The sequence below is a fragment of the Myxine glutinosa genome, unplaced genomic scaffold (assembly GCF_964187855.1).
Source record: "Myxine glutinosa unplaced genomic scaffold, kmMyxGlut1.1 SCAFFOLD_2622, whole genome shotgun sequence".
In the NCBI taxonomy this organism is placed as follows: Eukaryota; Metazoa; Chordata; class Myxini; order Myxiniformes; family Myxinidae; genus Myxine; species Myxine glutinosa.
The window spans coordinates 1-22257 of NW_027618716.1; the positions used below are offsets into that span (position 1 = coordinate 1).

General features: G+C 43.7%; 1 protein-coding gene across 2 annotated transcripts in view; it reads right to left on the bottom strand.

Moving 5' to 3' along the window:
- Positions 1-6154: 6154 nt before the first annotated feature.
- LOC137421720 (teashirt homolog 3-like) overlaps positions 6155-22257 on the bottom strand; it is a 41773-nt gene continuing 25670 nt past the window's right edge. The window contains exon 3 of one of the 2 annotated variants that reach the window (XR_013621693.1): positions 6155-6171. The gene's annotated coding sequence lies outside the window, so the exon portion shown is untranslated. Of the gene's footprint in view, positions 6172-9947; positions 11399-22257 lie in introns of those variants that run through there. The other variant, XM_068108041.2, reaches the window with a different exon arrangement.

A 22257-nucleotide genomic window follows, 5' to 3' on the forward strand; every position in this document is an offset into this window, starting at 1 on the left:
TGGTCGAATACCCATGACAAACAAAACGTTCCATGACCATGACGTCATAGGTCACATGGTTTGGCGGCTATGGTTTTTTGACGAATAAAAGTTTAAAAAGCCACTCCTCTAGAACGGCTGAACAGATCGAATGGAAACTTCAAACATATGTTCTCCATGCCTTGCGTACACCTTGCTGTCCTTGAATAAGTCATGTCACATGGTTTGACGACAATATTGGATTGAACGAAAGTGTTTTAAAAATTCTATCTCTTGAACTGCTTCATTGATCGATGTGCAACTTCAAAGTACTGTAGTAGTCGTAAAGCAGAATACCTGTTTAAAATTTAAATATGATTGGTCTTACGGTCTGGAAGCCAGAAGTTATTGTTGGAAGAAGAAAGGATACTTTATATTATCTTCTCCAGCCATGTGAGTTTTCAAGATATTTATTAATTATAATGTACTGTTTGAAGTCAGTGGCATCCTGTCTATTAATTACGTACGTCTATTAATTATGTACTATTGGAATGTACTTTTTTTTTCTTTTTTTTTTGTATACTGAATCGAGGCTGGTGAAAGAGCTAACATTTACATTTACTTCACAAACAAATCAACCAGACAAACAAAATATATAAAAAGAGGGACCGGAAGACAAGATGGGGAGAGAAGGGGAAGCACACAAACACAACATTTGAGAGCAGGGAGATGTGTGGGAGGGAGAGGGCTTGGGGGGAGGAGGCGTGGGAAGGGGGGGGGGGGGGTGGGAGAAGTATAAAACACAAGGACACCAAGGACTTCCAGGACAGAAGTTGGTATTTCAAAAAAGTGGTATTGGGATGAAATTAGCGGAGGTAGAAAAGATCAAGGTTTTGGATGGGGGCAGATAAGAGATGGTGGTGAACAGCTGTTTTAAAGACCTGGAGGGTGGAGTGGGATTGAAGAGAGTGAGGGAGTTTGTTCCAGAGGCGGGAGAAAAGAGGAATGAAGGAGTGAAGGTGAGCAGAGAGTCTTGATTTTGGAAGTTTAACCATAAGAGGGTTGCAGGCAGATCTTGTGCGACCTGTAGGAATATTTGCGGGACAGAGCCCAGAGAGAGCTGGGAGGGGGGGGGGCAAGGCCAGAGAGGAGTCGGTAGAAGACAGAAAGACCACCAACCTGCCTGCGGTGAGTGAGTGAGAGGCCCTTGGAGTTAGCTTCATCGCGGGAGATTCCAATGATTCTGAATCTTTGGTTTCAACAGCGTGAAGCCGAGCTAGGTGTGAGGCAGGTGCACTAGCCCAGAGGGGAGAGCAGTATTCCATTGAGCTGCGGATGAAAGCCTTGTATGTGGTGAGGAGCTCAGGTGTGCCAAGGAAGGACTTCACACGACGGAGGATGCCCAGTCGGCGACTGGCTTTGGAGGCCAGATTTGAAATGTGGTTTTCCCAGGAAAGATCATGGCAGATAGTGAGACCCAAAAGCTTGAGTGACAGAACTTCTTGGAGAGGATTATTCAGAAAGTGGATGGGAGCGTTGTCCAGTCGGTCTTTTCGGAGAGACATTGTAAGAGTGTGAGATTTGACAGGATGGAAAGACATGTTCCACTTGTTTGCCCAGTCTGTGATTTTGTCCAGGTCTGCAGAGAGTGAGGAGGCTGCAGACTGCCGATCTGAGGGATGAAGAATGGAGCGACAGAGAGTCGAGTCCTCAGCAAAGTGTTAGAGAGGATTTTCAAGAGAGTCAGAGAGATCATTGATGAAGACCAGAAAAAGCACAGGGCCCAGAACACTGCCTTGGGGAACTCCAGCCTGAACAGGAAGAGGAGATGAGAGAAACCCATTCAGGGCCACATGTTGACTACGACTAGAGAGGACGTCCGCCAGCCATGCGCGGAGATTTCCATGGATACCAAAAGAGGAGAGTTTGGTGAACAGAGTGGGGTGCCAGACCGTATCGAAGGCACGTGATATGTCAAGGGAGACAGCTCTAATTTCCTGTTTGGCATTGAGGACCTCCATCCATTGTTGAGAAAGCAGAAGCAGCATGTCCAGAGTAGAGTGACCAGGTCTGAAACCAAATTGATGATCAGAGATCAAGCCATTGGAGAAGAGGAAAGATTTCATATCTGAAGCAATGATGGATTCCATGACTTTGCTGATAATTGGGAGAAGGCTGATTGGTCTGTAGTTGCTGGGATCTGTTTTTGCACCTTTTTTGTGCAAAAGCGGTGATTTTGGCAGATTTCCAAGCAGATGGCAGATGACCTTGAGCAAAAGAGAGGGTGAAGAGAACAGAGAGAGGGAGTGAAAGAGCGGAAGTACAGGATTTTAGGACCCGTTGGCTGATGCCGTCAGGTCCATTTGCAGAATCAGAGTCGAGGGTTGACAGAAACTTTTCCACCTTGTCAGGAGGAAAGGACAGAGTCTAGGAGGAGCTGGGTACGACTGGGTATGGTGGGTACAGAGAGGGATGGGTTTGGGACACAAGATTTCGAGGCAAACACAGTTGAGGCATTCAGCTTTTTCACGTGCGGAGTCAGCCGTGTGGCCGTTTGAGGTGAGGGAGGGGATGGGGGGGAACAAACACCAGAAACAGATTTGACCAGACGCCACCAGGATTTGGAAGAGGGAGACAGATAAGAGAGTTCAGTCCTGAGAACGGAGAGATATTGTTTCCTGGCTCTCCTGAAGGTGGACACACACTTGTTTCGGGCTTTGTGAAAGGAAAAGAGATTTCCTTCCGTTGGATTTGCTTTCCAGGAGCCGAAAGCAAGTTGTTTCTGTGCAATAGCCTCACCACAAGAATCCGTGTACCATGGATGGGAGGAAGGGTATGACAACTGAAGACGAGATGGGATAAATCTGTGCATGAGAGAGAGCAATTTACTTTGGAAGAATTCCCAGGATGAGTTGATGTCAGAAGCGGTAGAGATGGGAGACCAGTCCAGATGATTGATGGCTGCTTGAAGACTGTGCCAGTTGGCTTGTGTGAAATGCCAGACTCGTCGACGCTGAGGAGGCTCTCTGAGAATGGTCAGAGAGATGTCCACTTTAACAAGCACATGATCAGATGAGCCGATTGGAGCAGAAGAAGAGCAGCAGACATTTTCAGGGAAGTTAGTCATAACCAAGTCCAGAAGAGAAGATGCTCCATTGGCTGAGATCCGGGTCGGGAAATTGACAGATTGTGTCAGTCCCAGTGAGTCACAGAAGTCCTTTGCTGAAGAGCCATGGCTGGTGAGAGAGGTACCCACACCCAGCCAACTGGCATGGTGACAATTGAAATCACCACATATGAGGAAGAGAGCGTTGGGATGGGTAGATAGAAGTTGGTCCATATTATCAGACAGCGAGATGTAGATGGAGTCATCACTGTTTGGTGGACGGTACAACACACATATGAACAAAAGGTGGGAGCGAAGGGGAAGCCGTAGCCAAAGGTATTCCTGGGGGTGAGGTGGAGAGAGGGCAGTGCAGGGCGAGTGAGGAAGAGAGTTTTTTTTAAATAAAGATAGCAACCCAACCTCCAGGACGAGGCTCAGGTCTATCATATTATTGATAGACTGGAAGTGACTAAAATCGCTAAAACCATTTGGGAGGAAGTAACCTGGGAGAGATACCAAAGAATCAGAGACATCATGAAGGAGGAAAGTTTCTGTTAAGCAGATCACGTCTGGTTTGTCAGAAGCAACATGTATGGAGAGATCAGTCAAGTTTGAGCGAAGGCCCCGGATGTTTGAGGTCCATACTGTTAAAGAAGAGGAAGGGGGAGCATCGGATACAGAACAGGGGGGCTGGGGGGGAGCGGTAGGGTAAGATGTGGAAGAGGAGGAAGAGGTAGAGAGGGCTGTTGAAGGTGTGTCAGAGATTTCAGAATAGCTTGGAGAAAGGGAAGAATGGGGCGGACAAAAGGTTTGATGTTGATTGGGTGAGGCGCAGTGAGGTGTTATTTGAGGAGGGGGAAGAGTGAGGCAGAAGGTTGAGGGAGATGAAGGTGAAAGTTGGAAGGGGGAAGAAGCGGGGAGGACGCTTTGAGGAGGAGGGGTGAGGGGAGTCTAGGAGGGGAGGAGTGAGGGAGAGTCTTGGAGGGGAGGGGTGTGGGGGGAGTTTAGGAGGGAAGGGGCAAGGGGGGAGATTTGAAAGGGATGGGTGATGGGGAAGATTTGGAGGGGAGGGGCAAGGGGGAAGATTTGAAAGAGATGGGTGATGGGGATGGTTTGGAGGGGAGGGGCAAGGGGGTAGATTTAGAGGGGAGGGGTGATGGGGAAGTTTTGGAGGGGAGGGGTGATGGGGAAGTTTTGGAGGGTACCTTTCGACACTTTGGACTGCTGAGACCCATTGGACCTTTGAGGAACATTTAAGACCAACAAGACCCCCAACATACCCGAAGATCCTTAAATGCCATGAAGAAGCAGAGGACCCCAAGGACCCAAAATACCCTGAGGACTCAGAAGACCCAAAAAACCCCGAGGACTCAAAAAGACCCTGAAGACTCCGAAGACACAAAAGAGCCATACGACCCTGATGATCCAAAAGACTCCGAGGATGCAAAAGACCCCGGGGACCGCAAAGACCCCAAGGACATCCTCATTTAAAAATATAGATTTAAAATACAATACTGAATTCATTTTTATAAAGAGGACGTCATGTGTCACGCATGTCTGATGAAAGTGGGGTTGTACAAAATAATGAAAGAATGTACAAAAACACCCCACAAAATACACCTCACAAACACCTCCTGGCGAGGGTCTGCAAGCTCTGATTGCTCTTTCTTGTTACAAATTGAATTATATACTTCAAAACTGTAGAACACAAATCGCATTCATAATACTTTCAAAACAATGCTATATATATCAACATATAGCATGATAGGGCGGGGCATGTGAGAGGGTTGGAGTAAAGAAGATGCCAATTGACCTAAAGCCTTCATCTCCTAAACTGCGACTCAACGTCCTGTTATTACAGTGTATAAGGGTGATGTATAAGACTGCGTCGGTAGCACTAAACTTTTGCATTTTTGAACAATTAAAAAAAAAAATCATTATTTAATTAAAATTGAGGCATACACTTGAAGACTGCACGGGGTAGGCCTGGGATGTGTTTCGTTACTTGCTAATAAAGTCGTTCCTTATCAACGGTTTCAAATAAAGTGCTTGCTTGAGTGGTGAAGTCACTTGGAGAGTGCTCTACAAAAAGGTGGTAACTGAACACACCCCTGGTGTTGGCTTCATGGTTAACGTGGCTGGCGTAAGATCTTTGGGTTTTGATCTTTGAGCTCCTGCCGTGCACCAAGTGGGTTGATCAGCCTGTCATCCTCCCGAGGTTGGCAAAATGAGTATCAGTTGGTAACCCAGGTTGTTGGCGACCAAATTGACACACCCCTCATTGGCTTTGCTGGTGGGGAGGGTGACAGTGACACTTGCCAGGACTAAAAACAACACCTGACAAAGGGCGGATGAGCTCCCTTCGGAAGCCAATGGCCATCCATTACGGAGATGGTGTCTCCTAAAAAACACCCAATGGGGGAAGAAAAATACATTTTTCCACCTGATCGTGATACCCCTCCCACCCTACTCCCCCCCCCCCCCCTCTACAGTGGTCCCGTGAAAAGGTTCTCTTATTTTAGGACTAGGTGAAAGTTTTGCCAGGTTGAAAGTTGATCATCTTAGCATTTCGAAATCGTAAGTGTGTTTGGAATAAATCATTTTCTTACATTTATTTACATCTTTATTATTAAACCCCCTGATAAGGTGGGAAGTCGTTTCCAAATCAACGGCTTTAATGATAGTGTTAATAAAACACTAACAGAGCGAATTGAGCTCCAGTAATTACTTAGTCATGCGTTGTGATAAACTCTCTTATAATGATGATTCACACCGAGCAGAGGAAAGAAAAATGGATTTATTCCTTGTTTATTGGAGATCGCAGGAGAGCTCAGACATACCAGACCTGCTTTGAGCCCTTGAGATGGCTAGCCTGCGTTTTATTATTGGCTTGACTTATAAAATGAGTCGGGTGATTCATGGGGAGGGAGTTGCATATTATTCTTTTCTTCTTCTTCTTCTTCTTTTGTATGCAGCACGTGGCCACAGATTTGCATCGAGTTTTGCTGGGAATACGACTGTGTAACAGATGCGGTGTCCCACTGTCGATACATTTATGAAGAAGAGTCGATGAGTTTTCCTCGATACCCTGGACAAACTCCCATTCGCTGCAAATGAAATGGCAAGGCAATAAATACACACAATACGGTGGAGCGAGAGAGAGAGCGAGAGCGAGAGCGAGAGAGGGAGAAGCAAATTAACACTACACTCGCTCTCTGAAATGCTTTTTTCTTTCTTTATTTCAAAAGTAATATAACTGGCCAGTGTTGTACTTATCTTGTGGAGCAAGCAGTTTAAGAACTGCTCCATTTGAAATTTCAAGCTCCATTTGTTGTTCCTTTTTTTCTCGCTCTACAATTGTTACAATTGGTAATCTTTTACAAACCACTGCTTTGGCATCAATACTTCTGCCATTTCTTCACGAAAGGAGACGCTGTAATTGATATTCTTGTTAACCATGCCATATATTTTCATCAAATAAAAAGTACCGTGCTACATTTCACGTGAGCAGTGTATACAGATGTTCAACATTACAACTATAGGTGACTGTTTAAGTGCTGCAGTTTGATAAGAAATGCATACACACACACACACACACACACACACACACACCTAGTATAGTGCTTATGCATCTGCGACAAAACTAGGCTAGTCTTCTCACAAGCTCCAAAGGGGGTGTCCAACATTCAGTCATAACATCACTGACAGCATGCATGTCTCGTCTACTTTCTTTTTAGTCTTCACTTTCAGGTTTTACTTTTCAATCTCAGGTTATTTGTCTTGACTCTTAACAATGCCTTGGATAGTTCGACAAAAGTTTTGGATGGTTGGGCAAATCGCCTTTCGACATCTGAGTCAAAATGATCAGATATGGAAATTGACTTGCAGATGCAATCCTCCAACCAATTTTGTCATTTTTATTGTTTCTATGCCAGTTACTATGTGCTTGCTTTTGAGAATACTAACTGATAGTCTCCATTTACTGGCTGGTACTCTTCCACACTTCTCTCATAACGACACCTGACCCTGGCAAGGAATGCTGCATCATCAGCAAATTGGCAGGTGGTCAGCTGTGTATCTTCACCATTGTGCATATATTGCATCTTCACAACAACTTCCTGTGAAGTTTACACTTTAGGTTTATTTAGCTTGTCCTCATCAACTCGTGTATTTCTTCCAGTCTTCCCCTCTAAAGCAAACATACTGGATCAACAGGATGGGTGCCGTGCAAATTCCCGGTCTTAGCCCATTGTTCACATCAATGTCCTCCAATGGAACAAATATCACACTGTTTATTTTGATGAAAGGATTGGATGAGTTCAGTTGGTTTGATTGGGTACACCTTGTTTACACATTGCAGAATGTGATACAAAATCCCAAGCCTTTGGTCATCAAAGAGAAAGAACGATTGTTGCTCTGTGCTCCCAAAACTTCTCTACATATTTGTGTACAATAGATAAGTCTGAGCAGCTCCATCCATTTCTGAATTCACAATGAGGCTCAGGCAATTCTTCTTCAGCTACCTTCTGTAGCCTCTCTTGTTGATTGATTCCCCCCCCCCCCCGCCCCCTACGGAGGATGCTGAGAAAGACCAGGAGATAATCTTCCCCAGGGGTCTTTGACAGCCTTTTTTTCCTGTCATCTGTATTTTAATCCGAAGTAATCAGTGGTAGGTGGTGTACTCAGCCCCTTGCTTCACAGACATCTTTTGAGGTTTTCCATCTGACAATACTATTACGTTTGTGGGGGTAGGTAATGAAATACCTTAGTGAAGTCAGGATTGTGTAAATTAGCATGAACCGTGTGACGCGAAGCATAAGCCCACCTCGATGTCTCGAGTGGGCGCTGTTGTCTCGGATGCGCTGGTGAGGAGACGTGTCGGAGCGTTGGGGAGCTTTTTCAACATTGGAGGAGGGGGTCTTATTGACTGTGGTGCTTGTCGGGGGAGGCGAGAGCCGCGTCTCACTTGGCGGTGGAAGCGGGGAAGGGCCGGTTGGCTGCTTGATCACGCCTGGGCGTTTTTGGTGCCATTTGTTGGAGCGTTTCTGGCGTGGGTGACTGCACGGACTTCCAACGACCACCAGGCGCCTAGAGGCCATTTGAAACACAAAGCTGAGTGCGGGCCGGCTTAAAACATTTATTTTTATTTAATCTTTCCCCTTGTGTGTTTCGTGTCTGAGTGGAGACGTCTCACCGTAGGATTTATTTGACCTCAATCTTTATTTTGCCGTACTTGATTTTCATTTTAAAAAACTTGGCGGGATTTTCTTTTCGCGCGCGCGAGAAAGGCCCGAAGCCTTATCGTGCTTGACTTGACAAAATTTATTATTGTGGCATTTTTCATTTGTCATGTTTCTGTGTTCGTGGGTCGAGTAATAAAACCCGTGGCGGCTGTCCGATTAGATAAGGAGTCGGGCCTTTCCCGCGCGCGTGAAAAGAAAATCCCGCCAAGTTTCGAAATACGCCTCGGAGTTAAAGTAACGTTCGGCTATCTGTCCAAGGCTGGTCTTCATCGACTACGGACTTGACAATACCAACATCAATGTAGTGCCCTATAGCCACTTCCCCTACTACATTCGACAGGGCAATACCCCACTAGTTGCCACCTCTGCTGAAGTCCCCTTTCTTTGGGATGGGGAACTTGTTCTCCCACCACACTGTCTAAAAAATTAGCAGGTCAAGAAAGTGTTCAGCATTTTAGGGAAATTATCAGAACTGCCACAATTTTTTCCATTCATCAACTCTCCATTTGACCTCTCCAGCTCTTCTTTTTATGACAGTTCTGCAATATGTATCCTGGGTGGTCACTATCTGAGATTTTTTTCCAACTATGCTGCATTGAATTGGCTTTGGATAGTCTGTATCCTTGTGAGATTCCTCAAACACAACTGGTGTGCTTGGCTGTGATTCAGGCATTTATATCTTCATCCTTTATTCTTTCATGAGCTTCAATGATGTAGAGGAAAAATAATGATCTAATTGGAACAAGACACTTTTGCCTACAGTGCATGTCTCTGATGTTATGCCAGACTTTCTTTTCCCTCCAAATGTGTGCCCTTCTGGGATTCATCTGCTTTGGCCTGAAACCAGGCATGTTTGGCCTCCCTTACTGCTTGGTGAGCATCTTTGCATGACTTAGCGAACCTTTGACAATCAATCTCGCATCCAGTGCTAGGCCACTTAGTGCAAGATGATTTAAGCATTTAGAAATGGATTAAAGTCTTTCTGCGCATGTGCACACACACACACACACACACTCACACTCACACACTCTCTCTCTCTCTCTCTCTCTCTCTCTCTCTCTCTCTCTCTCTCTCTCTCTCTCTCTCTCTCTCTCTCTCTCTCTCTCTCTCTCTCTCTGTATTTACAGGAGAATAATAAGAATGGCCACCAATCTTTCCATTCTTCAACTTCCCAATTGACTTCTCCAGCTCTTAATTTCATGGCAGTTGGAATGTTGTAGATGTTCAGAGTTGATCTTAGACTGTGCTGTCTCACTTAGTGCAGTGTTTTTGCAGATCACTTCTCGTTTGCTGTACCAGTTTAGACCCGTGCTTCTCTGGCGCTGCTGTATATGTATTTTTGAGAAAGACCCTGGTGGTATTTTCCCCTCCATCATCCACACTTCTGCCTGGTAACTTTGTCACATCAAACTTCCCCATGCTTCTCAACCATAGCCCTTTTTCCTGTTATCTTTCATTTAATCCAAAGCAATCAGTGATCAATGTTGCACTCAGCTCCTCACTTCACAGATGCATCCAGGCACCTTTTGAGGTTTTTCTGTCTGACATTAGAAAAGTCAGGATACACGCAAGAATACAGGATATGCAGATGTAAAAGAAAACAATTTATTTGCTCATACATTTAGGGACAGGCTCTTAGGACTGTTACAGACACGAATACACACATCATGGCGACGAGGCATTGAAGAAACCTGAGACATCCCATTATAATGGAACCAGTTCAGAACAAATGCAGTGTTTGCACAAACCCTTTTTGTTTACAAAGAACAGGAGCTCGTGTGTGTATCAATGTGGCTTCAATAACACGTAAATGTGCTTCGGTACGTGCACGCGCCACAATCTGGAACCATACAGCGTGATGGTCTTGGGCACATTCAGGACTGTTCAGGAGGTGCTGACCAATGGCAGAATCACTTTTCTGAGCAGGCATTCGTGTTGGATTCTTGCATGCACGAGTTGGTTGTATATGACGACCGACCGATATCCAAGTTTTTACCCTCACCAGAGGAGAGGGTATTTCATTTGGGTCAGTTTGTTTATTTGTCCGCACAGAACGTGAGTATGTTTTCTCTGTAACTGTTGGTCCTATTGACAAAAAACATTCACCATAGGAGCAACTCCTGCATAATTTTTAATGATAATTATGACGTCATTGGTCACGTGGTATGGGCGCCATCTTCGAAAAACCGAAAAACTTTGCACCTCTATATCTACGAAACTGCTCCATAGAAAACATGGAAACATGGCTCATTGGCAAGTACTCCCATGGGGACCAACATATATTCATGACGATGTCATCACTGCCTTCATTATGACGTCACAATTAAATAAGTAGAACGCTTGATCAGATCAGTTTGAAATTTCTTGAGCGTGATGTACTCAAAAATTGTATGGGAGAATTAAATTGACGACGTATTCAGCCACATGGTTTGGCAGCCGTATTGGATTGAACATAAATCTAAGTCGTCAATAAACCACACAAATTAAACACAGCAGCTAATATAAACACCACACAAAATACACCACACAAACATGTCCTGGTGAGGGTCTGCAATCTCTGTTTGTTCTATCTTGTTACAGATTGCCAATGGGATGTGCTGCTTGATCTGCTCCTCCAATCTGAGGGATATACTACCTACATACCTGGCATCACATGAGCAGAGAGGGAGCACATCTTTTTAAACTGAGGGGAGCAATTTGTGGGTAGTAAAAAGCACTCGAGTTGCAATGGAGTTGTAACACGGTGAAGCCGCCTGTTTCACCTGTTGTTCAAACTTTTGAGAGTTTTTACCTCTCCCGGGCAAAGAAAGTATACTTTGAACGATTGGCAATTTCTGCGCTGTATGAACCCACAGATGAGTCATTCAGGGTAGCTGTTGTCACGGAGAATGATTTTGATGTCCTCAATTTCAGCAGCAAGTGGACAGGGTGATCAGATGGCCAACACTCTATTAACAAGGGTGTTAATAAGGGCAATCTTGTAGCATGTTGAGCTGAAAGAGTCCCACCATGTACACTGCCCGGTGATGGTAGACTTGCGGTAGGTAGACTGTAGTCCATAATCCATCCTCAGTCTTCTCAACTAAGACATCTAGAAAAAGAAGTATACAGTAGTGGCCATAAATATTGGCACCCTTGCACTTTTTTCAAATAACTCTCAATTTTCTCCAAATATAAGTTGAAATTGACAAAAGTATTTGGTCTCCACAATTATTTATTTCACTGTTAATATTATAGAACCTTTGTTTTTGATTTAGAACTTAATACTGTATATTCTTTTAAATTAGAAAATAAAAATAAATGGCATTGACAAAATTATTGACACCCTCAACTTAATATTTGGTAGCACAGACCTTGGACAAAATAACTGCAGTCAAGCGCTTCCTATAGCCATGAATGAGCTTCCTACATCTCTCTACTGGCAGTTTGGCCCATTCTTCTTGTGCAAACTGCTCCAGTTCTTCCAGATTTGAAGGGTGCCTTCTCCCAACTGCTGTTTTCAGATCTCTACACAGGTGTTCAATGGGATTTAGATCTGGACTCATTGCTGGCCACTTCTGAACAGTTCAGCGTTTTGTCTTGAACCAATCCTGGGTGTTTTTTGAAGTCTGTTTGGGGTCATTGTCCTGATGCAAGACCCATGACCTTCCACGGAGACCCAGCTTTCTGACACGACGTTGAACATTGTGCTCCAAAATGTCTTGGTAATCTCCTGATTTCATGCTGCCATGCACACATTCAAAGTACCCGGTGCCAGAGGCAGCACAGGAACCCCAAAACATCACTGAACCTCCTCCATGTTTGATTGTAAGGAAGGTGTTCCTTTCTTTGAAGGCTTCATTTTGTTTTCTGTAAAAATAGAGATGATGTGCTTTACCAAAAAGGTCTAATTTGGTCTCACCTGTCCACGGGACATTCTCCCAGAAGGATTTTGACTTGTTCAGGTGTGTTTTGGCAAACTCCAGTCGGGATTTCTTTTGTCTCTCTCTCAGCAGTGGGGTCCTCCTGGGTCTCCTACCATAGAACCCCCTTTTATTATAGCCTTGCAGATGGACTTATAGCCTTGAGATTGCCCATGCTTGACTACAATCTTGTGTCTGACCTCCTGAAACAATTCTCTGGTTTTCTTTCTTTTCTCCATGCTCATTGCGGTACACACAGTGACACAAAACAGCAGAATGACTCCCTTTCTATCCCAACTGGTTGAAGGAGTGATTTTTATATTGCAGGCACCTGCAACTCATCAAAGGTGAGTTCAATTCCAAAGTAAAGGAGAATCACCTGCTTGATATCTAATTATTTCTAACAACTTCTAAAAGGTGCCAATATTATTGTCTGGGACATTTTAGGAATTATTTGTGGAATAAGCTAAGATTTAGTAATTTTTTCAGCTTTTTTGTTTTGTTCTACTGCAGATCAAAGAAATACATTTGTGGATACCAAAATATTATTTAATTTAAACAATTTTCTGGAAGAATGGTGCATTATTTGAAAAAAGTGCAAGGGTGCCAATATTTTTGGCCTCAATTGCACCATCTCAAAAGTGAATGCAGGATGGCGAGCATTGAGATGTGTGAGGAAGTCTGTGCAGGTGGTAGCAGTATCGTGTGAACAGGTTGTGCATCTGATAAGGACGAATTGATTCGATTTAGCTGGAGATCTGGATCCAGACACTATAATTTTTTAAGTGATTCTTCAGCATTGAGAGTTGGGGCCATAAACGATACATGGTATATCTCAAAACGTTGTGTACGGGTTATCACAAAACTAGATGGATGAGTTGGTTTGGTGATAAGAACAAGCGATTAGATTTTGGTTCTGGTTCAGGATCTAGATTTGGCCTATCAGAGGGATACAAAATGTGAACTGTTCAGCCTGGCGGAGGTACGCGCTCTACTTTGTGCCGTTCTAGTTTACCCATTAAATCTCTTTCTACACAACCCTTTACAATCACACCTCCTTCTCCCCACCTCTCTCCTTTTACCTCCTTTCCTTCATCTCTCTCATTCACTTGCCTTTTGCTCTTCTTGTTAAGTTTGTGCATCAAGTTTTACATCTAGTCTCCTCCGTGTGCCTTCGTTAATGAAGACACACGGAGGCTTGAAAATTAACCTGCTTCATTGATGGCAAATAAAAGTAATTCTTGTTTTAGTTTTAAAACTTTCAATAAATCTCATAGAAAAGAAGAAAAATTACCTCCAAGAAAAGTACATTTTGAGCTTATTTGAGGTCCCTTCCAGGAGCATTTTACCTTGCCAGTCTCATTCTCCAAATCAAGTTTCCCCATCACCTAAATGAATTGGTGTATCTACCATGCTATTTAAGCCAATTGTCCAAAACTCTGCCACAGCATCCTCTACATATTGTGCTGCACATTCCAGATGCAAAATGAATGATATCACATCCCTACATTATTCCCATGGCACTTCCTCCTTCACTCTCATTACGAGGTGCCTGAGAGTGCAAATGAGCTGGTAAAAAAAAACTTTCATACTGGCAGTAAATATAATTTTTCCCAATGTGTTCTGACATCCCAGGAAAATAAGGCAACAGACAAAATATCCACCATGATCGTGTTTCATGCATCCACGTAAGGTGTTGTGGAACACGTGAAAGGACAGATATAATGGCAGCAAGAAGCACACTTATGGGGTAGCCATTGACCACCAGTGGAACCTTCAACTGTTTTTTTATTATTATTATTTACAAGATAGGGTCTCCAGGAAAAGCTGATGGTTCATTTCTTCATTCATGTTTTTTTCCGAAACAGATTTCATGTTTTTTGCCCTCATTTCCTGGACTGTTTGTTGCAAGCATTTGCTATGAGGAAGAAAAGAAAGAAGACAGTTGCTGTAAATTGCCTTCTTCTCTCCCAAATTTCTGAGATAACTATTTGGTCCTTTCACCAACAAAGTGTACGGAATCGGCCGAAACTTGGTGTTCTATTCATCCTGCATGAATTTTATTGGTAGCACAACATCCATGGTACTATACCGAAGAATGGCAGAGTCTCTGTGGCAAATGACTAAAGTGTAATCCATTTGAGGGAAAAATGCCATGGTGAGAAAGCAAGGTGAGGAGAAAGAAGTATTGGGTGTTGAAATGCATCCACATGCACATTTGCCAACACTGAAATTATACTGTCATTGAACAAAAATAAAGAAATATCAGCTGGTCACAGATGTCACGGAGCCTCAGTGGAAGGTTCTACAGCCCTTCCACACTTGTATATCCTTGGAAACTCCACAAGCAGTCACACCGCTGCAAAACAGACAGCCATTTTATTTTCCTGATATTGGCTTTGCCAGAAACTTATTTAATTCACCATTCATTGTAAGTATTGGAAGTATGCACCCGAGAGATGTGGGTTGAGGTTTAGCCCAGAGAGACCTGAGGTAATGTGGGTCAGACGGCAGAGAAAGGAGCTGAACAACAGTTTAGAGGGGAATAAGAGCCGGTAGGGAGGCAAATTTGATTGTTTCCAAAAATGGAGAAGATTGTTCTGGGGACTGCAAGGCTAACCTCCGCTCTTGCAGGGAAAATGGCCTTAAAATGCATGTTGTTGTTGTGTTGTAGGGAGGCAAATTTGAGTATCTATGCAGAAAGTGTCAAGATGGTAGTTCAGAGGCAGCGGTGAAGAGGAGAATATAGGTGGGTACATGTGCATTGAGAAAAATGAAGGGACTCCTGGCAGGTAGGAATATATCAAGGACATTTAAAGGGAATGTTCGACGGTCTTGTGTAACACCGGCCTCCCTTTACGGTCTAGAGATGGTAGCAATGACAGAGAAGCAACAAGGTAGGCTGCAGGTCTGCCAAAACAACTTGGTCAGGAAGATTGCAGAAGTAAAGAGGGTGGATGGGAGAAGGATGGATGAACTGAGAGAAGAGATTGATGTGAGCATAAGCTTGACAGGGAGATGGAGGAAGACAGAATGACAAAGAAAGTGGATTAGTTGAGGATGTAAGGTAAGAGGAAAAGAGGTGAACCTCAGCTGATTTTGTGCGAGGAGGAGATGGCAATTTTGTGAGATGGCAATTTTGTGAGATGGCAATTTTGTGCGAGGAGGGATGTCAGCAAGGTGGGGGTGGTGGGAGAGTTGGCTGGGGATGGAGGGTTGTGGAGGGGTATTGTATAAAAGGCGAGGCAGCAGAAACTTGATACCACTTGATACCATTAGGCCTCATCACCCCATGTAAAAAAAATTGGAAGGAAAGAAGAAGACGACTGATTCGTTTGACTACAGTCATAGGTTGGCATAATTAATTAAGGAATGGATAGAAAACATTTGAATAATTAAAAACAGACAAAAAGTCTAACAGCAGCATAGCCAGGCTTGTAAAATATTATAAACCACAAACACATATGATTAGCTTTTTAAACAGTCGCTAATGCTGTTTATAAAATTAAACAAAGAAATTTGGAGGAATCCCGACATCCATGAGGGAAGTTTTACTTACAGAACTGAGGAAAGATCTACTGTAATCTATATACACTGCATTCAGAAAGTATTCAGACCCCTTCACTTTCTTCACATTTTGTTATGTTGCAGCCTTTTGCTGAAATCATTTAAATTCATTTTTTTCCTCATCAATCTACACTCAATATCTCATAATGACAAAGAGAAAACAGGATTTTAGAAAGTTTTGCAAATTTATTAAAAAGAAAAAACTGAAATATCACATTGACATAAGTATTCAGACCCTTTGCTAAGACACTTGAAATTTAGCTCAGGTGCCTCCCATTTCTCTTGACCATCTTTGAGATGTTTCTACACCTTGATTGGAGTCCACCTGTGGTAAATTCAATTGATTGGACATGATTTGGAAAGGCACACACCTGTCTATATAAGGTCTCACAGCTGACAATGCGTATCAGAGCAAAAACCAAGCCATGAGGTCGAAGGAACTGCCTGCAGGGCTCAGAGACAGGATTGTGTCGAGGCACAGATCTGGGGAAGCCTACAAAAAAAGATTCTGCTGCATTGAAGGTTCCCAAGAGCACATTGGCCTCCATAATTCTTAAATGGAAGAAGTTTGGAACAACCAGGACTCTTCCTAGAGCTGGCCGCCTGGCCAAACTGAGCAATCGGGGGAGAAGGGCCTTGGTAAGAGGGGTGAACAAGAACCCGATGGTCACTCTGGCTGAGCTCCAGAGATCCTGTGTGGAGATGGGACAAACTTCCAGAAGGACCACCATCACTGCAACACTCCACCGATCTGGGCTTTATGGCAGAGTGGCCAGACGGAAGCCTCTCCTTAGTGAAAGACACATGAAAGCCCACTTGGAGTTTGCAAAAAAGCACATAAAGGACTCTCAGACTGTGAGAAACAAGATTTTGTCCACCTGTGATCATTTTAACAATCGGTTTGTTTGTGTTTAACACTGAATGAAATACGTAAAGGTAGAGCATGGCGATTGTGATATATGACAGGTTCGACAATATGTTCGGCCTGAACGAAATTGGAATCAAAATGGCGGAGTGTGGAGAGTCAGCTGCGTACCGCCGTAATGACATCAGACATAATCACATCACCCTGTCATGTGACCAGATCCTCAGCTCTGATTAGTATATGTTTGATAGGGGCATACATACAGACGGACAAACACTGTTCTAGACGGCTTTGCCTTATGGGCTGCCGTAAAAGTGTTTACTAAATTTATTGGAGTTCCATGAAGCAGTTTCTGACTGAGTGGATGAGGAAAGTGCAGTGGATGTCGTTGATCTAGAGTCTAGACTTTCAAAAAGCTTTTGATAAGGTACCACATAGAAGGCTGTTGGCTAAGGTGGGGACATGTGGAGGGGTTGCCTGAGTAGCCAAATGGATTGAAAACTGGCTTGGTGATAGGAAGCAAATAATGTCTGTAAACAGGAGGATATCAACCTGGGAGGATGTAAGTCGTGGAGCACCTCAGTGATCAGTTCTAGGAACGCTATTATTCATAATTTACATAAACGATTTGGACAGTGGTGTTAAGAGTAGGCTTTACAAATTTTCAGATGACACTAAGCTTGGGGGTTAGGTAGCCAGTGCATAAGGGGAGGGGGTGATCACATTCTTGAAATTTTGGATACTTTAATGGATTGGGCAAAAGATTGCAGATGCAGCTCAACACAAAGAAATGTAAGGTTCTGGGGCTGGGTAAGAATAATTAAATAGGGACTACATACAGTGCCTTCAGAAAGTATTCACACCCCTAGACATTTTTCGCATTCTGTTTTGTTACGGCCTGAAAGTAAAATGGATTAAATTGAGGGTTTTTTGTCACTGATCTTCACATAATACCCCATAGTGTCAAAGTGGAACTTTTATTTAGAATTTTTTACAAATCAATTAAAAATGAAAATCTGAAATGTCTTGAGTTAAGAAGTATTCAGCCCCTTTGCTATGACACTCCAAATTGAGCTCAGATGCATCCAATTTCCTTTGATCATCCTTGATATGTCTCTATAACTTGATTGGAGTTATGATATGTCTCTATATAGCTCGATAACCAGTGAACAATTCAATTGATTGGACACGATGAAGAAAGAAACACACCTTTCTATATAAGGCCTCACAGTTGATGGTGCATGTCTGAGCAGAAACCTTACCATGAAGTCCAATAAACTATCTGTAAAACTCCGAGATAGAACTGTGAGGAGGCATAGATCTGGGGAAGGGAAAACACTATATATAAAGTGTTGAAAGTTCCCAAGAGGATTGTGAGCTCCATCATTAGGAAATAGGAAGAATCTGGGACTACCCAGACTCTTCCGAAAGCTGGCTGTCTGACTAAACTGAGCAACCTGGCAAGAAGAACCTTGATCAGGATGGTGATCATTAACCACAAGACCACTCTGACGGAACTACAGAGTTCCTTGGCTGAGATGGGAGAACCTGCTGGAAGGACACCAGTCTCTGCAGCACTTCACAATCAGGCTTTATGGGAGAATGGCCAGACGGAAGCCAGTCCTGAGAAAAAGGCACATGCTAGCATGCCTAGAGTTTACATAAAAGCCGAAGAAAGACTCAGAGCATGAGACAAAATATTCTATGGTCTGATGAGACAAAAATTTTACTCTTTGGCCTGAATGCAAAGGGCTGCATCTGGCGGAAACCGAACACAGCTCATCACCCATCTAACACCATTCTTACCATGAAGCATGGTGGTGGCAGCATTATTCTATGGGGATGCTTTTCAGCGGCAGGGACTGGGAGACTTGTAAGGATGGGGGGAACAATGAATGGAGCCAAATTCAGTCAAATCCTTGAGGAAAACCTGCTTCAGAGTGCAAAAGACCTTGGACTGCAGTGAAGATTTATGTTCCAACAGGACAATTACCCCAAGCATATAGCTAACGCATCACTGGTTTGGCTTCAGAAAAAGAACATGAATGTCTTTGAGTGGTCCAGACGAAGCCCAGACTTGAATCCCATTGAGAATCTGTGGAAACACTTGAATATTGCTGTTCACTGACACTCCTCATCCAAATTGACAGAGCTTGAGCAAATCTGCAAAGAAGAATGGGGGAAATTCCCCAAATCCAGATGTGCAAAGTTGATACAGACATACTCACAGAGGCTCAAAACTCTAATTGCTGCCAAAGGTGCTTCTACAAAGTATTGACTCAGAGGGGTGAATACTTATGTAAATTAGATATTTCTGTATTTAATTTTTAATTATTTTGTAAAAATTTCTGGAAAATAAATTCCACTTTGACATTATTGGGTATTATGTGTAGATGAGTGACAAATAACTTAATTCAATCTCTTTTAAATTCAGGCTGTAACAACAAAATATGAAAAAAGTCAAGGGGTGTGACTTTCTGAAGGCACTATAATGTAACTGCAATCTTGGAGCATGTGACACAAGAGAAGGAACTTGGGGTGGTAATATATGTAGGGGTAGGCATGGATCACAGTGCCAGGCAGCCACAGGTAAAGTTAATAGGGTTTTCGGTTGCATTAGTTGGAGGATAAATTATAAATGAAAAGAGGTAATGTTAACTCTGTACAGTAATTTAGTGAGGCCTCACATGGAGTATTGTCTACAGTTTTGATCACCATATCTGAGGAAGGACATAGTTGCCATGGAGAGGGTACAGCATAGAGCAACGAGGTTGGTCCGAAGGTTAGATAGACTAAGCCATGAGGAGCAACTGAAGGAAGCAAATAATTTTTACATGAGAAAGGAGATGGCTGCGAGGGGATCTCATGGAGAAGTTAAGCTCAGTTAAAGCTCAGAAGTTAAAGTTAAAGCTCTGATTCTGCAATTGGACCAGATGGCATCAGCCCACGGGTCCTAAAATCCTGCTCTTCTGCTCTATCTCACCCTCCGTCTGTTCTTTTCGCCCTCTCTTTTGCTCAAGGTCATCTGCCAGCATCTTGGAAATCAGCAAACATTACAGCTTTACACAAAAAAGGTGCAAAAACAGATCCTTGCAACTACAGACCAATCAGCCTGCTCCCAATTATCAGTAAAGTCATGGAATCCATCATTGCTTCGGATATCAAATCCTTCCTCTTCTCCAATGGCTTGATCTCTGATCATCAATTTGGATTCAGACCAGGTCATTCTACTCTGGACATGTTGCTTCTGCTGTCTCAACAATGGATGGAGGTCCTCAATGCCAAACAGGAAATCAGAGCTGTCTCACTTGACATATCCCGTGCCTTCGATACGGTCTGGCACCCAGCTCTGGAGTTCCCCAAGGTAGTGTTCTGGGCCCTGTGCTATTTCTGGTCTTCATCAATGATCTCTCCGACTCTCTGGAAAATCCTCTCTATCTCTTTGCTGATGACTCCACTATCTGCCGCTCCATTCCTCATCCCTCAGATCGGCAGTCTGCAGCCTCCTCACTCTCTGCAGACCTGGACAAAATCACAGACTGGTCAAACAAGTGGAACATGTCTTTCAATCCTGACAATCTCACACTCTTACAATGTCTCTCCGAAAGGACCGACTGGAAAACCCTCCCATCTACTTTCTCAACAATCCTCTCCAAGAAGTTCTGTCGCTCAAGCTTTTGGGTCTCACTATCTGCCATGATCTTTCTTGGGAAAACCACATTTCCAAGCTGGCCTCCAAAGCCAGTCGCCGACCGTTGTGCAAAGTCCTTCCTTGGCACACCTGAGCTCCTCACCACATACAAGGCTTTCATCCACAGCTCAATGGAATACTGTTCCCCCCCCCTGGGCTGGTGCTCCTGCCTCACACCTAGCTCGGCTTCATGCTGTTGAGGCCAAAGCTTTCAGAATCATTGGAATCTCCTGCGATTAAGTCAACTCCGAGGGCCTTTCACTCACTCACCGCAGGCAGGTTGGTGGTCTTTCTGTCTTCGACCGACTCCTCTCCGGCCTTGCTCCCCCAGCTCTCTCTGTGCTCTGTCCCCCCAATATTCCTTCAGGTCGCACAAGATGTGCCTGCAGCCCTCTTATGGTTAAACTGCCAAAATCTAGGCTCTCTGCTCACATTCACTCTTTCATTCCCCTTTTCTCCCGCCTCTGGAACAAACTCCCCCACTCCCTTCAATCCCACTCCTCCCTCCAGGTCTTTAAAACAGCTGTTCACCACCATCTCTTATCTTCTCCCATCCAAAACCTTGATCTTTTCTACCCCCGGTAATCCACCCCAGAGTCCTTGCAGTGTTCATATGTTTTATACCTCTCCCACCTCCCCCCAAGTCCTCCCGATGTCCCTGCTCTCAAATGTTGTGTTTGTGTCCTTCCCCCTCTCTTCCCATCTTGTCTGCCACTCCCCTTGTTTTTTGTGTTTTGTGTGTCGGTTTGACTTTTTGTGTGATTAATGTTAGCTCTTTCACGAGCCTCGATCTTGTATACAAAAAAACAAAAAAAACACAAAAAAGCTAATGAAGGGTACAGAAAAAATAAGCACAGAAGAACATTTCAGGCAGAATGAACACTGACAGGATGCAGAGGCACAGTTTAAGGGTAAAAGGAGGAGTGTTAGGAGGGTAGTAAGGCAGGAGTCCTTCACTCAGAGAGTGGTGAATGCATGGAATGGTGTCCTTGCAAAGGTAGTGACAGCAGAATCAGTAGATAGTTTTAAAATTGAGTTGGATAGTTATCTGGAAGTAAGGGGTATGGGGAAGTACTCAGATTTTGGCCTAATGTTGACGCTGATGGGCCTAATGGCCTCCTTCTGCATTGAAGTTCCTTGTTTTTACATGTGTAAGATTTAAGACTTTAATAATCTGTTTCCCTTTGCAGAGCAAATCGAGGTTTGAGAGACCAGTCTGACCCATGGTAGAGATCAAGTAAATCTTGATCCTGCTTTACACACTGAAAGATTGCTCTGCACTCACAATGTCAACAGGCAGTGTAAAGAAAATCAGATGATAATGTCCAACTGTGGGAATGGGTTTTTGAGCTCCTTTTCTGTCAGATAATGAAGATATTCAAGAACTCCTTGCAAATCTGTGTCTAATGAAAAGTGGAGTGTCTGGAATGATGTCATTCCAGACACGGGTTCACTTGAAAATTCTTTCAGAAATTGCTCAATAATAAATGGACACTTTGTGTTCAATTCCTTCAGTCTGGATGCAAAAATCCAAAGACCATGCGATCTTCTTATATACCCTCAGCTTGAGCTTTGATTTCACCTGCCGTCCCATCTTGTATGTCGAAGTACACATTTACAGGTTAGTGGTGATCAGGCATAGCTTGTGGCTCATCCTCAAGATTGAGAAGTTGGGCTGTTGAGCTCACCAGGCCAACGGTTGACTCGCTTGGACCGAGTGGTCTTAAATCAGCCTCCTTTCCTCTAAACCTGGGGACACCCAAAGATTATTGGCTCTTTCCATGTATGCTTCATTCAATTACGTAATTTCTCATTGCCAGCAAAGCTCGAGTTGCCTTCTTGAATTGGACGACGACAATGAACATCCAGTATATCATTCCTCTTGACTTGTGACAAGCAGCTGGTGGCATTGTAATGAGAAAGTC